Source organism: Theropithecus gelada, chromosome 12 (genome assembly GCF_003255815.1).
Source record: "Theropithecus gelada isolate Dixy chromosome 12, Tgel_1.0, whole genome shotgun sequence".
Classification (NCBI taxonomy): domain Eukaryota; kingdom Metazoa; phylum Chordata; class Mammalia; order Primates; family Cercopithecidae; genus Theropithecus; species Theropithecus gelada.
Window position 1 is genome coordinate 43,838,341 of NC_037680.1, and position 16,753 is coordinate 43,855,093.

The 16,753-nt window shown below is 35.6% G+C and overlaps 1 long non-coding RNA gene across 1 annotated transcript in view; it reads left to right on the forward strand.

Annotated features, from left to right (window-relative positions):
• The first annotated feature begins 15,444 nt into the window (after positions 1-15,444).
• The window catches only part of LOC112636654, a 236,283-nt gene continuing 234,974 nt past the window's right edge, over positions 15,445-16,753 (forward strand). The window contains exon 1 of the long non-coding RNA XR_003122212.1: positions 15,445-15,501. This is a non-coding gene — a long non-coding RNA (uncharacterized LOC112636654). The remainder of the gene's footprint in view (positions 15,502-16,753) is intronic.

A 16,753-nucleotide genomic window follows, 5' to 3' on the forward strand; every position in this document is an offset into this window, starting at 1 on the left:
ATGGCCTCATTTTGACTGAGAGGGACATGAGCTGTAGTAAGGAGGCATCAAGGCAGAAGCCCAGCCTATATACATTGGGCCACCATGGAGGAAAGAGGAGAAAATGTCAGCTACACAGGACCTCAGGACAAACCCTTTGCTGCACTCTATTCATAGCCTCCAAGTCCTGCCCCAGCTGGGATTTATCTGAGAGGCTGAAGCCAGAGCCGTGTGCAGGTGGAGTTAAATCAATGATTCAAGTTTGTGGGAGCTGCAGAAGAAATGAAGCAAGAGCTGATAGAGTTGCTTCTGGTGTGGATGATCCTGATCTGGTCCCTTCCAGAAATTGTCAACTATGGTCTACTACTCTTCAAAGAAAATGAATTTGTTCTCGCCTGCCAAAATGATTTACTTTTCTCCTCCGCTTCCCTCCCCATTGCCAATGGAAATGGAACATCGGATTTGCTGAGAGAAGCAGCTCTTTTTAAAGATCTCAGACTTGGACTTAGGCTCTAGGCAAAGGCTCTCAATTAGAGTGCATGTATTAACCCTACCTTTGAAGCTTTTTCAAACTAAACACACCACTACCTTCTCTTTAACTCTATGTTTTTTTCAGAAATTCTGATATGCCCTTTCTCTCCCTAACTTATCCCTCCTACCCAGATCCTGGACAAAATGCAGGAATCTCCCCTGTTTAAGATCCTTCTTCCACATCATTCTCGATGCTTGTAATTATTTATTTAATGTTTCCTCTGCTAGAATGTAAGCAAGGCATGTTACTAATTTCTCTTTAGGGAAGGTACTGTGTCTGAAGCAGATAAAGCATTTAGTAAATATCTGAATGAATGAATGAATGAATCAATCAATCAATCAAATTACTCATCTATTCATTTTAATCTCATGTAGTCATTGATCTCCCTTCCTGCTTTAACAACTAATACATATAGAGCATCCCATCTTTTTATTTATTTTTAAATTACATGACCTCTTGACCATCATTCTCATTTTAAATGAGTCTAGATAAGGGAGAATGAGACAGGCCTATATTTATTCCCAAATATACTATGAAACTTGCTTTAAGATTTCTCACTTCTGCCACCTAGAATTATTGAAGGGAAAGGAATGTGGAAAGTACTTGAAGGATTCTAGTTTGCTGTATTCCCACAGATGGAGGTTATACTTTTAGTCCTATCATCCACTGTCATGGGCATAACTAAGTAGTTTAATTGTATTATAGAAATTCCATTTCCTCAGAACACAGCAGTACTAGGCAGGTGAATGATGAACTGGATAACAGTACATTTATGTGGCAGGTTTGATAGTAGTCCCATAGTTTCTGCATTGTGATTATTTTTTAACTATGTGAGCTCCCTGAGGCTTGTTTTTGTTCTTTTATTTTAGCTCTTTTGTTTTTCAGTAGCTTTCACATAACACTTTCACTGCTTTGATACGATTTAGAATTGCCTTTTAATAATATTGGATTTTAAGCCTAATAAATCAGTGATGAAGAACACTTATATGAAGCATGGGAATAACTGATGAAAGAATAATGAATGCTCTTCCACCTACTGCTGGTTGCTTTAATGATAGCTCTCATTAGGTAGGTGTAGTTTTGCTAAAGCTCCATCTAGATTTACCTGATCTAATAGATTTTTATGGCAAATGTGAGGTTTTAAAGTTTTCTGGTTTTAGAGGATCGATAATGTACGAGCATTCTCCTCTCAACTGTCTTTATATTTTTGTTGCTTGTCTATTAGAACTTTATCCCTATTTTCTTTCTACAGTCCCAGTTTTGGTATTTATTTTCCATCCTACTGTAAAGGGATTGTAATTTCTATAAGGAGAGCAGGTTGCCTACTTTGTCTTAACTTTCTATCTCTAGTACCTAAAGCCAAGCCTAGGACAATAAAGACCATAAATTAATACCGATTGTATTCTTAAATGATACAACTTTACACTCTGACTTTAATAAGTCAAAGGTAAATCTGAAGGGCAAATGTACACATTTGAAAGTGACTAAATAATGAATCTATCTTGCACCCTTATCGGACTTGACTTCTTGGTCTCTGTAGAACTATGAAGGCGTCATCAGTTCTGGGTGTGTTTTTCTCCTGTGTCATTTACATTGTCCAAGCAGACCTGTTTTTACTTTCATGTATCTGTATTTCTCTCCTCTTCTGCTTGAGTCATACGAGCAAACTAGACCAGAAATATCTCTCTGCATTCTCCAAATTTTTCCTTTAAATCATTTCTGTAAGCTTTTAACAATTATCTAACTTGGGAAGTTTGCCCTCGATGACAAAATCACTAGGAATATGGAAGAATCTGAAGAAAGGCCAACCCCCGCCAAAAAACAAAATCTAAATAGGGTACTCTTTAACTTTAGGGATATCTACTTCTCAGCCTGTTGATTTGGTCCTTTTATCAATTTTATTTTTATAAGCCCATTGGGCATAAGAGTATCATACACTATATCTAAAACTGCTCCAAGTAATTTTGATACTCAATTCATGGTAAAAACAATATAGTCTCAATTATAATGGCTTTAATATTCTCCATGCTAGGAAAGGTCAGCGTTAAGAGAATTATTATCGATTTCAATTTTTGAACCTTGTCTTGAGATGTATTAAACTGTATTATTGTTGTTTTAAAGTTGAATTATCATTTAAATCAAGTAAAAATAATTAAAATTACTTGTCTAATAAATATCTTTAGGTAGCTACTCTGGCTCAAACTTCAGTGTCTTTGGGAAAAACCCATAAATTATCACAAAAGAAGATTAAAACTTAAAGACAATAGCAGAAACAGTGTTTTAGTGCATTTATTTGACTTAGTATATTATAATTTATTTTAATTTACATAAATCAGTCATGCCAAGAACAATCTGTAATCCATATGATATTGATGGATGTCTCACAACACTCTCTCCTCTAGAATGAACACTTCTGAAAAAGCGGTATGTTTTTGGGCTAAATGTGTACCATTAAGAAATGTCTATGTTGTTGGTGAGTTTTTTTTTTTTTTTTAATTATATAATCACACCTGTGATCTAGTGGAAACTGTCCTAAGCACCAAGGTTCATTAAAGTAGATTTGGGCAATACCAAGATGCTCAAGAGCAGGGAGAGTGTGGATGCTAAGAGGAGGGATTCTGGGGTTAGGACAGGGCCCTGAAAGCAACATGGATCTCATTTTGTTTCTCCCCTAACAGAAACACAATGTGAAACAAAGACATAGTAGAAAACAAAACAGCTAATATCAATCTGCATGGCCCTTATTTCTGTTTTTAAAAAATAAATACAATTATATAAATACGTTTTAAAAAGGTAAATTATGAAAACAATTTAAATTTCTGCATTCCTCCTTTTAAAAATAGGGTTTATTCTCACTCAGTAAAGATGATCTGTTTTCAATAATATACTTCTCTACTGCGTAACCTTTTGGAATTTCATCTTAATACAATCTTTTGACATAATGTGGTAGGTTTTTTCAACTGCAGACTTTTATATGTCACCTCTGAATACTTATCACATAGTGTAAGAGTTAAAGGCAATAAATGAACCTGTACATGCATCATGTTTTAAAGCCCTTATCCACTTGTCTGACTTTGCTCTGACTTACCCAAAAGTAGACACGGAGCAAGCAATATTGTCTTTATCATTATATTAAATATAACAATTTAACTTTTGCAATGTATTACTCTGCGTACATCATACAGAGCTAGCTTGTTGAATTAGAGGTGAGGATGGCTCACATGGCAGAAACGTCTCAATTTTGTTCCAGTTAGAATTCTTATCTAAAATAAGCAAACCATTCTTCATATTTAATTTTAGCTGTGAAATTAATCCAAAGTAAGTAGCAAAATAAATTGCAGCCTTAGTGAATACCTTTTAACAATGAAATGTCCATGCACTTCTGAGTTATAAAGATTTTTGATGAAGTTCTATAAAACACAAATTTGTGATAAAATCTTAAAACCAAGTATGCCTTCTACTGATTTAAACATTCACAGTTTTAGGTCAAACACGCTTCGTTTTCTATATCTATACAGAAGAGTTTTGACAGTTCTAAATTATATCTGTCATTACAAAAATCAGATTATCTCAAAGTAATCATTGCATTTAACTCAGAAACAAAACTGCCCCAACCAAATTTCCAGTACACAGTGTACTGTGCTGTATTTCTAAAATACAATAGATAATTGTAGTAGCAGGATATATTTATATATGATTCCAGCTGTGTACATGATATTTTGATGCCACAGCTTTGATGCAACCCTAGTAAAGGGTTTTTTTTTTTTTTTTTTTTTTTTTTTTTTTTTTTTTTTTTTTTATGTTTGGAATCCTTTGAAGTCATCTTTTTACTAGGAGCAATTTGATGTGGGAGCATTTTAATACAACTTAAAAAGCATTATTTTCCACATTTCATAACTAACTGATAAGCAAAATAGGCATTTTTCTCTCCATCCCTGAGGCACACTCCACTCAGTGCTCTCTATGTCTCCCAGTGGAAGGTGGGAATGAAGTGTTTTATGGGTGGAAGAAGAGCCCAGAGGGCAAAATTGCAGAACATAGAATATTATTCTCAGGCATTGAAACCTAATGGAGTTTGTCCAGTTGGAAGTGAAATTACTTAGAGCCAGGGATTCCTTTTTTCTTTCTATCTTCCTCCCTTTAGAATGAGAATGTCTACATCCGTTATCTTATGCTGTTCCACCCCACCATTGTGCTTTGGGAACAGATAATTTATTTTCTAATTTCACGAGTTCATAAATGGAGGAGGAATTTTGCCCCTGGATGTCTTTTACCAAGAGTCTCACGTGCACCTAATTTATATTATTTAGTTGACATTTGGGACTTTTGAGTTTATAATATTAGATGATTTTTATTTTAAATTGATGCTGTGATGGATTGAGACTTTAAGGGTAGGTAATAAGATGGGTGAATGCATTTTGCACGTGAGATGGACATGAATCTTTGGGGGCCAGTGGGTGGTTGAATAATGGCTCTTCAGACATGTTCATGTCCTAGATCCTGAAACCTGTGGTTACTTTATAAGGCTAAAAGAACTTTCAAAAGTGATCAAGTTAAGGATCTTGAGATGGGGAGATTTCCCTGGATTGTCTGGGTGGGCCTGATGCAATCACAATGGCCCATACAAAGAGGCACAGGAAGAGTCAGAGTTAGAGTAGAAAGTGACATGATGATGGAGATTAGAATAATATGTTTAGATGATGGAGAAAAGAGCCATAAGCCAAGGAATACAGTGGCTGCTAGTAGCTGGAAAAGGCAAGGAAACCAATCCCCTCCCCCAGAACCTCCAGAAAGAATGCAGCTCTGCTGACATCTCAGTTTCAGCCCAAGGAAACCGATTTCAGACATCTGACTTCCAGAATTCTAAGATAATAAATTTGTGTTTTTTAAGTCACTAAATGTGGTTAACATTTTAAGCCACTAAGTGTGGGTAACATTTTACAGCAGCAATGAGAAATTAGTACAAGGTGTCTACATGAAACTGCTTTATAACGATGAATTCTGGTAGAAAACAGATACTTCCTTGGATATTAATTCATACTTCTTGAAAAAAATCAAACAAATACAAAAATAAAACTATTTGTAATGGGGATGGGAGTTAGAGATGAAGTAAAGGTGAGGAATGTTTATTACATATATTGCTGGTTAATAACTAAGAGGAATTTCACAGTTTGACAAAGTTGTTTTGACTTTTATCCAAAAAACTATACCAATAACCATTTTCATCTTGGTTTTCCTGGATATTTTCTCACTGGTGCCCCTACCCTCACCCCTCCAGAAAATTTTAAAGTAGACCTGCAGAGACTCTTCTGAAGGTTAAATGAAGTTCAAGGGCTTCAATTCTTAGTTTTCCTGCTGAGACAAAAGATACACTAATTAATGGCTTTTATGAAGACTTGGCTTTACTGGAAATACAACCAAATAACTCCTCTGAAGAGCTTATATCTAATTGCTATTTTGCATAATTTGATTTGAATTTCTCATGGGAAACGGTTGAATGGAAATAGAGTTGATTATGAATCCAAAAGTTTTTTCATCTTAAGTTTGTCATGCTCTTTAGGCAGTATGTCATTTATAAATTTTATTCGGCAACACATGTCCTGTTTTGCTGTCCTCTATATGTAGGAATGCTTAGTAAATAGAGTGAGGCTTTGGGGAATAAAGGGCTTATTTCATTAAGTAGAATAAAATCTTTACTATCCAGAACTCTCAGAAAAGTAGTTTGTTTAGATTGAAATATTTTCTGAATAGAATTGTTTTCTTTTAATCAAAAGTCCACAAATATAATATGTGTGTGTGTTTAATTTTAAACATTTGGATGGAAAGGTTTATAATATATAAATTATATTTATTTTTGAATTTGAAACAATATATAAAATAAAACTTAGCCTTTACCCAGTGATACTGTATTAACATGAGACATCAACACAGAAGAGCCCAGTTCCTCCTGAGATGTGTAAGACCTAAGTGTACATGAAGTCGAGGACGTGACCAAGAAGAGCCACAGACATGGCTGTATTATTTCCAAAAACTAATGCAAAAGGTATAATACTATCCCTCACACAGTTTAGGGAAAGAAAAAACAACTTGTGTTATTACCAAGTGAAGAAATTCCTTCACAAGGTCCTCATAAAAATGGCATGCTCTAATGCAATGAACAAAGTTCTCAACAGCAGCCCTGTGGTATTTATTTATTTATTTATTTTTTTGTCGTTGTTGTTGAGACGGAGTCTTGCTCTGTCACCCAGGCTGGAGTGCTGTGGCTGGATCTCAGCTCACTGCAAGCTCCGCCTCCCGGGTTTACGCCATTCTCCTGCCTCAGCCTCCCAAGTAGCTGGGACTACAGGCGCCTGCCACCTCATCCGGCTAGTTTTTTGTATTTTTTTAGTAGAGACAGGGTTTCACTGTGTTCGCCAGGATGGTCTTGATCTCCTGACCTTGTGATCCGCCCGTCTCGGCCTCCCAAAGTGCTGGGATTACAAGCCCTGTGGTATTACTACAATTATTTAAGACAAGTTTTTCAAATAAAGAGCCTTCAGACTGGCTAATGTAACAAAATTTGAATGAAAGAATCTCAAGCAGAATCTGCCAAGTCTTCAAATCCAACTTCTCCTAAAAGGTTGTAAAATTGTACCATTTGAAGGACCGTATAGCTTTTAGAGTAAGATTTATATTTCTTACACTCTTAGGTGAAATCTAATTTTTGTATCATTGATGATCTCTTATTTTGATTGAAGTTCCTTCCTTCCTTCATTCATTCTTCCCTCTCTCTCCTTCCTGTCTTCCCTCCTTTCCATTGTCCTTCCTTTGTTTCCTTTTTTTTTTCTTTCTTCCCTTCTATTCCTTTTTTTTCCACCTCCTCTTCCTTTTTAAAATTTCTTTTTAGATTCCTTTGAATCCAAAATGCTGAGCCTATTTTTCCTGAGGAAAATATGAGGAAAACTATTTTTAAATACTTCTCAAATCTTTGAAAAAGTGAAAGGAGAATCTTCTTCCTCTCAATTCGGAAGGCACCGTATAGAAAACCTCTTGACACATTCTATTCTCACTGGCCCTCTAATTGTACTAACCAACCCTGAATGTAAACAGATTCTTGAACACTAGGGGAATGGAAGAGAATTAAGGGAGAGTGATCATTTTCTACTCAAATGTTTTATATTGCATATGTAACAAACGAGTTATTAAGAAATGTATTGGTGTACTGTCTTTTCTTGACATTATAGAATAATCATCTAAAGAATGAAAAGCTTTTTCCCCTGTATACCTTTGTGTTCTCAGGTTCTGAATTTTCTTGTCCTGTGAGTAGATGGGGCTAACCCTTATTCCACCTAAGAATATCATCATCAATTAAAGACAACAGAACTATGAACAGAATTCTGTCTCCCCCATTCCCAGGCAGTGTAGTTCAAGCTGCTGCCAGAACCTAATAAAGAAGGCAAGAAGCGCCAAGATAGGACATTTTATTCAGCTAGGTGAATGACTCCAGCCAGCCCTGGATTTGACTTGATTGGTAGAAGAGCAAAATAATATGACATTGCTTGCACCTCAAGTGTTTTGGAGCAATTAATCTTTGTTACCGTACAAAATAATAGCATGAAACATTTTTATATGCCCCTGAATTTTAAATCCTATTCACTGGCCTATATCTTATTATATCTAAATGCGTTGTTCTTTAATTTGAACAAAGTTTTTGTTTCAGTGTCTCAGGTTATAACCAAGGTTAGTTCATGCTAGTACTGGAGTTAGTGGTTATGCAATTAATTGGATCAGGATCCAAGGAAAGACCAAAAGGTTTTGTTTTTCACACTATCAGTCTAGGTCTAGTGATTACAAATTCCATTAGGTAATGAGAAACAGTATTTGATATATTTTTTTGCCCCTTTTTAATCTTTTATCTCTCCTTTCCTCCTTCCCTTCATTGATAGTGCTATCCCTCTATCTCTACCATTTTCTTTATTTTTATCTCTATTGCTATCTCTCTAGTATTCTCCAACATTTTAAAAATGATAATAGCTAATAGGTCATCTTTATTGAGTGCTTAATGTGTGCCAGGTGTAAATCTTACATTCATGACTCTTATTTAGATTTGGAGGAGAGGTGAAATGAAGAACAAAGCCATTGTACATTAAAATATTATGAAAGACACATTTTGATATACATTTAAAAGTGTTAACAATTAATGAGAGGAATACCCACCAAGGATATTTATGAGAGAATCCACTGAAGTATAATAAGTCTGACTAGACTAACTGCTCAGAATATCATTCACTGAACCACTCATTTAATTTATCCCTCCCTGAAGTATGTCTTAGGTGCCCACTATATATCAGGAGTTGAACCAATAGTTGTAGCTACAAAGCAAGGGAAACTTAGTTCTCATCCACCACAACCTGCCAGTGTCCTGAAGCTCATGCATTTCCATGATGAAGCTTAGTCTTTAGGGATCTCTGTTCTGACGCCAGTATATTTAATGCCAAGGTGACATCTGTCAGCACAGACTTCATACACCAAGACCTTACTGACTGCAAATAATCCACAGGGTTCACAGCAGTTTGAGCAGTTCTAGATATGGCAAACTGCCATGGCCATGTCTGTCTGGCAGAAACATTTTTACAGCCATTACAGGGCAGCTTCTCATTTAATTGAGATGCCTTGGATAGCAGTGGTGCAGGTGGCTTCATTAGGTGCGTGATAGAATGCAGTTTGCCACAGCATTCTGAAATCCTAGGAACATGTGAACCAACAGGAGCAGCACATACCAATAATTGAGTTAGAAGCTCCTGACCAGAAAACATCTTCAAAACGTCAAGTTTCCCTTATAATGCATGCACTGTGTTATGTTTCTTAGAGCTTAGAATAGTTGTTAATTTATAGCATGAATAGAAATGAATTGAATAAAACAAAATTTAAATTATTCTGTAAAATATAGTTGCAGCCAATGTAAGTGTAATGTAATAACACCTGTGCCACTAGAAAGTATATTTTTAGCATCAAGTCCAGAAGGCTTGCACTCATTCTTTCTTCATTCTTTTTTCTTTTACATCCAGTACTTTAAAGTCATGACATGTTATAATTGTTTCATATTTTAGCATTTATTGTATTGCTTTCAATTTTTCCTAAGTTTTTGATTGCCTTTGTTTTTTCTGATTCTTAGAAGCAGCATATTCCTTTACCTGTTCTTCACATTTTTAATTTTTTCAGTTATATAACAAATCGCCTTTGCTCCCAGTGAGATCTCTCCTACACTCCTTTATCTCCTCCTTTAGTATGAATTGTTTGTTTTCTGGGCATGCTGTAAAGTTGCCATTATAAGACTTCTCTTAGCTTTACTTCTGTGTTAGAGACACTATTTTCTGGGATTTTATATTTTCTTCTGTCTTGTTTTTACCCTGATTTTGCTAGGGTATATCCTTAAGTTGCTTTCTCAGAAGGAGGAATTAAAGACTAAAGAAGTAAGAGTCTGATAGTTGCATGCCAGAATGTGTCTTTATTGTGCTCTTATTGTTGCTTAATAACTTTATCAAACATAAAATTCTAAATCTAAATTATTATTCTTTAAAACTTGAACATATCGCTTCAGTATTATGTAGTATTTACTTTTGCTCGTTAGAAGTCTGATTCCAGAGTGAAAGGTTCTGTTACAAATGATCTGATTTTTAGTCTCTGTAAGATGTTCTCTTTCCTCTTAGAGTTATGAAATTTTATATCTATGTCTCTCTGTGTGTGTGTGTGTGTGTCTGTGTGTGTATGTGTGTTAGAACAGGCCTTTCCTCATTCATTCTGCTTGAAGCTAGGTGAGCCATTTCAATCTAAGGACTTATTTTCTTCAGTAATGTGCAATTTTTTGGTCACATCTTTGATAATTTCTTTCCCTTTTATTTCCTCTCTTTTCCTTTTCCTAAAATCTTTTTAGTCAGATCTCAGATCTCCTGAATAAATTCTATTCATTTTTACATTTTGCTCATATTTTCCATCCTCTTTCATATTTTGATATAAATTATTCCATTATGTTTTATCCATCAGCACATCTCTGTCTATTTCCTATCTGCTTTGCCAGCTGAATTTCTGTTAGACTTTCTCAATAGGGAGTGCTATGGGTTCCTATACCATGCCTAGACCCTGAAGATACATTAACTTGCAGAAATTTGTTCCAGACTCATTCACTGAAGATATCCCTCTCAATTCTGTTTTTTCACTGTTGTAGACTTAAACTTTTCCTTGTGCATCTTCACTGCCAATTCAGTGGGATTTAGAAAGGGCTGGAGGGAAAACCTGTGTGACAATTTGACCATCTTGAACTGAACAGGAGGCACATTTTTAATAGCTTAATTGGGTGAATAGCTTACTAGAAAATCTGGCTTTGTGTAGGAAATATATCCCAAAAGACTGCATTCAGAGACAGGAAATAGAAACTGCAACCTAAACTTCCACAGACAAGAATTAAATAGGAAATTATTATACTCAGTCCAATAGCAGGAACTTCAAAAAGACAGCTTTGGCTGTCTATTTTTTAGTCCCCTTTTTCTCTGCGTAGATATGTAATCAGCTTAATTGAGTAGGCAGGTCTCATATGATATAGTTAGAAATCATCATTATTTTTATCTTCTACTTTCCCCGTAATCTGCTTGGGTAGGGACTGTACATTCTTGCCTCTGGAAAAGCCTATGACAAACCAATAGTCACTTTAAATTACCAGAGAGTCACAATTAAGTAATTAAAATAGTTTGGTCACAGATAGAATAAAAAATTCTGAATTTTATTTAAAATTAACCTTCCATCTTTCCTTGTCTCTCTTCCTTCAGCAGGATAACCTAAATTTTCAGCTCAATTGGAGTTTGAAGAAAGTAAGAGAAAGATAGTCTTGCATTCTCTGAGTTTAGCAGATGTTTGAAACTGACTCTCTCAATGGAAACTTTTGTGAATTCTGTGAAGAGTCCCACATTGGGTCCTTCTGTCTTCAACTGCCTTGAGATAGGCAGTGTTTCTCCTTTGCCAAACTTCTCCTGAGCTCCCCACAGTGTAATACACAGGCTCTTACCCTTGGGGTCCTCTTTCCCTGGCAGGCTGCCTTCTTTAACAAGACCTTTTTCACAATGACCCTCACTAATCCACTGCATCCCCAACTATAGGAGATCCACATCAAGTTCTCTGAGTTACCCTGTAGAATTCTCTGTCACTTTTGTTTGGGATTAGAAGTCTCAGCTACATTCTCTTCAAAGAAATCCTCCTTTAAGCTTTCAGCAGTCATGATGATCTCTCTCAGAATTCTCTTTGGCCAGCATCAGCTATGGCCTTCAAGCCTCAGCCAAAACCGCGAAGGGAAGAGTCACATTTTAACAGCCTGTTACGTACAGGCTAATACTTCTTAGGACACAGTATTGAGGACAAGTTTGAATTGCTTTTGGGAAATTCTGTGAACTAAGGAAGATTATTTAGGCTTGAATGCCGTAACTGGAGTAGAAGCTCATTAAAACAAGAAATTAAATGGAAATGAATGGGTTGTTGCCAATAAATGGTTTGAGACAGTCCCTAATTTGGAAATAAAAGGTTCTGAGTGAACACTAAGAATGGACTAGCTTTTAAGAAATTCAGATGGCATAAATTTGAGTAAGAATTGGTTGGGCCAAATTAAATAATAACAATATTATAGATAATTTCATTAGGGGAGCTAAATGTTAAAATACCTACTAATGTTATAATATGATAAAATAATTTTAATTTATAAAAAGAGTTCATAAAGGACAATGTCTGATTTTGATCTTCATGAATAGTGGAAAGTCATCAACTTTAATAGTCATCAATTAAAAAATTTAGAGTAATAATATTTCTAAAAAAATTTTTTTAGTTTGTCTTATGTGGCAGAACACCAGATTTTTTTTTAAGTCAAAATACCTATCAAATAAAGTGGAATCTGGAAACATGCATCTAGGCAAGATGATTTGTAAGCTTAGTAAATTCTGAAAAACTATTCTCTGATAGAATAGCTAAGTGAACCTCTATTCTGGTCTCAATTATGAGAAATTGGTTGCAAGTTAATAGCTAAATATCTACTAAGGCTTGTTGTGTACTAGGAACTTTCTTAGTTATGAATGTATTTTAATTAAATTAGTCTTCACAAAATACCTAGGAGGTAGATATTATTATTTTCATTGTATATGTAAATAAATAAGGCATGGGAGTTAAATAACTCTATGATCATACAACCAGTAAGCAGCAAACTTAAATCTCAAGTCATCTGGCATCAGAGCTGTGCTTTTAATAATTGGGCTGCTGGAAGTGACCAGACTTTTGTGAAAAAAATGGAAGTTATCATGGTGTCAGATTTCTGAAGTTCCTGAGTTAGTCATGTTTCCATAGCATTAAATTTTGAAAGATGATTTGAAGAGAATAGGAATTTTTCAATAATGCAATCCTGATAGTTCAATTAAAATTCAAAAATTTTAAACAAGCATAATGCAGAATAATAAGAGGACGGTCCCACCCCCACTCCACCACCCCCAATTGCATTCACCTCTAAATAATGAACAAGATTTGGCTAAAGAGCACCATGTTTGTTTATTTATTTTTATTATACTTTAAGTTCTAGGGTACATGTGCACAACGTGCAGGTTACATAAGTATACATGTGCCATGTTGGTTTGCTGCACCCATCAACTCATCATTTACATTAGGTATTTCTCCTAATGCTATCCCTCCCGCAGCCCCCCACCCCCCAACCGGCCCTGGTGTGGGATGTTCCCCACCCTGCATCCATGTGTTCTCATTGTTCAACGACCACTTACGAGTGAGAACATGCAGTGTTTGGTTTTCTGTCCTTGTGATAGTTTGCTGAGAATGATGGTTTCCAGCTTCATCCATGTCCCTGCAAAGGACATAAACTCATCCTTTTTATGGCTGCATAGTATTCCATGGTGTATATGTGCCACATTTTCTTAATCCAGTCTATCATTGATGGGCATTTGGGTTGGTTCCAAGTCTTTGCTATTGTAAATAGTGCCACAATAAACATACGTGCAGAGCACCATGTTTAAAAAAAAAAAAAAAAAAAGACTCAGAGTTTTGGTTTGTACAAGTATGGTTTTGGTTGTCTTAGTGTGAGGCCAGAGAGTTACATGGTCAATATTATGATTTGCATAATCTGATGATGGCATGAGAAGTAGTGGCAAAACACAAGGGAAGGGAAGCTCTGCTCTCATCTGCACTGATATGGCTAGACTGGAGTACTGCATACAATTATTGACAAACTGGGATATTCATAAAGGAGACAACTCTATATATCTCTATAGGGAAAGAACCTGAAATACAGTAAGTTGGTGAGGAATAGTCAACTATTACCATGGGAAGGGAAGAGAAGTAAAAGGGAGGACATGATCTTTAAAAATATGTAAATGTTAAGGTCTGATCATGAAAAGGGACTAGGGTTAGGTTTTGTTTGTTTGGGTCCCAAGAAGCAAGGACAGATGCGTATGAATAAAAGGTTTCAGATCAATATAAGAAAGTTGCGGCCAGGCACGGTGGCTCACGCCTGTAATCCAAGCACTTTGAGAGACCGAGGCAGGAGGATCACAAGGCCAGGAGATTGAGACTATCCTGGCTAACACAGAGAAACCCCGTCTCTACTAAAAATACAAAAAATTAGCTGGGTATGGTGGTGGGCACCTGTAGTCCCAGCTACTGGGGAGGCTGAGGCAGGAGAATGGTGTGAACCCAGAAGGCGGAGCTTGCAGTGAGCTGAGATCCCACCACTGCAGTCCAGCCTGGGCAACAGAGCGAGATTCCATCTCAAAAAAAAAAAAAAAAAAGAAAGAAAGAAAGTTGCGTTAGTATGTTTGTGTTGCTGTAAAGGAATACCCAGGACTGAGTAATTTATGAAGAAGAGAGGTTTATTTCGCTCACAGTTCCTCAGCCTATAGAAGAAGCATGGCACCAGCATCTGCTTGGGTTTTGTTGAGGGCTTCAAGCTGCTTCCACTCATGGTGGAAGGTGAAGGGGAGCCAGTGTTTGAGAGATCACATGGCAAGAAAGGAGGCAAGGGAAAGGGGAGGCAGGTGCCAGGCTTTCAACAGGTTCCATGGGAACGAATACAGCAAGGACTGACTTATTACTGCAAGGATGACACCAAGTCATTCATGAAGGATCTGCCTCCATGACCCCAACACTAACCCCCCATTAGGCCCCATTCTTACACTGGGGATCAAATTTCAACATGAAGTTTGGAGGTGGTCAAACAAACCAAATGATAACAGAAATACTCTGTCAAAAGTCAGAGTTGACAAAAATAAAATGGACTATATTGTGATTAGTTGTTGTTTGGGTACTAAGCTGGAGAAAATTTCAGTTAATTAACAGGTTGTAGTGTTTTGTGGCTTTGTTTCTTTTCTATTCATTACAACTCGTTTACCTGGTAGTTTTTGACTGATATGCTCAACTTGACTAATTATTTTTGAAACTGTGAAGATGCATCACAGTCAATATAAATATGTTCACTATAATGTAAGTCCTCTTTTCATAGTAAAATTGATGTAAGATGGCATAGTCATTCTTCATTCAGTACAGTTTGCTTGAAGATATCTCTATTAACAAGAGCATTTTACCTTCGCCTAGATTTCAGATGCTTTGGTAATTTGTACTGTGCTTAAATAAAGCACATCCTGGCATGAAAATGAATGAGTGCCTCCTGGCACTTAGTGCGTGTATTCCTCAGAGTTTATGATAATTAGGATGCTTGTTTAATTGCTGTCCCTTTATTTCCACTGGGTGGTGGGAGCTAAAGAGCAGCTTTCAAACCATGTGTGTTACATACATAGGTAATTTATAAACTCATTTTGCTGTTGTGAGCACAGGAAAAAAAATCCTGAATGTCAATAAGCCAATGTTGTAATTATTCTATCCTCACCATGACTGCTGATGGTACCTTTGTTTTCGCTTCTTGGACAGGAAGGATGGGCCTTTGAGTTACTACCCGTAAGGATTGAGTCATTTGAGCCATGGTGAGTAAACATCATATTGCTACAATAGTTGTTATATAGTAAGAATTCTTGAGATTTCTAATAGGTATAGCCAGTTTATAAATGCTGTTATTTAAGTATCTATAAGTATAAAGTCACTGTCAATCACATCAGGAGCAAATATTTAATTCTATGTCAGTATTAGTAATTACTATCATTTAAAAGGACTCTGTTTTAATAATACTTTTAATAATCCTAAGTGTGTCCAATTTATTAAATTAAGAACATTTAAAGGATATTGAATTTCTGAGTATGGTTAATATTAACTATAACATTTCAATAATTATTTTCCAAATGCTATTCTTCTTATAGAAATCTTTCCTCACTATAATGAACTCAGTTTCCTGGAGTGTTATTAGGTCAGAATAGCTCAGAAATTGAGGCGATATTATTTCTTATAAGGATATCGTTTGCAAGTTTATGTTAAAGAAAGGAAGAGATCAAGATAAAGAATATCTCATTGTCTTTGTTACATGTTCAGACAAAGGATTTTCTTTGTGTATATATATATTTGAAGCTATAGAATGAATTACTCATTAAATTCCTTATGCCTTCCCTTTTCATGTGAAATGTAAAATTTTAAATATAGTACATGGTTTTATTTAATCTCATTTATCTTAAAACTTATTTTGCTTTTGGCTGTGATTTAAATTGAATTTCCCCATAGAGAATCATGAAATAAACAAATCCAACTATTATCCAGAGAAGCTCAAAAAAGTCATAGAGAATTATATACTCTAAGTACTCAAATAGAGTTATATTCAACAAATACTGTCGAATAAATGAAGTATGTAAACATGATGGATGGGTAAATAGAAGAAAATAAAAGACTAGAAAGAAATGTTAAAAAATAAAGCAGCTGTTGTGTAAGGATAGATGGTATGGGGGAAGTGTTTTTTTTTTTTTTAAGTTTTAACATAATTGAAATATTTTAAAGTAATCATTTAAAATGGGCACCCAGTGCAACTTACTGGTAAGTTGAAAAAACAAGTGTTTTGACCCTGCTTTATACCATATCCAAAAAGCAATTCCATAGATATTTTAGAAATAAATGTGAAGGGCAAACAATAAAGCTTTTAAAAAGAAATTATAGGGGAAACTTTTCATGACATGGGGTTAGCAGACATTTCTTAATCAGAATATAAAAAGCACTAGACTTCTGGATCCAAACTGGCAGTGCAGAAGCAAGCTGCATTCACTCCCCACCATAGAAATCCAGAAACAAATATAGAGC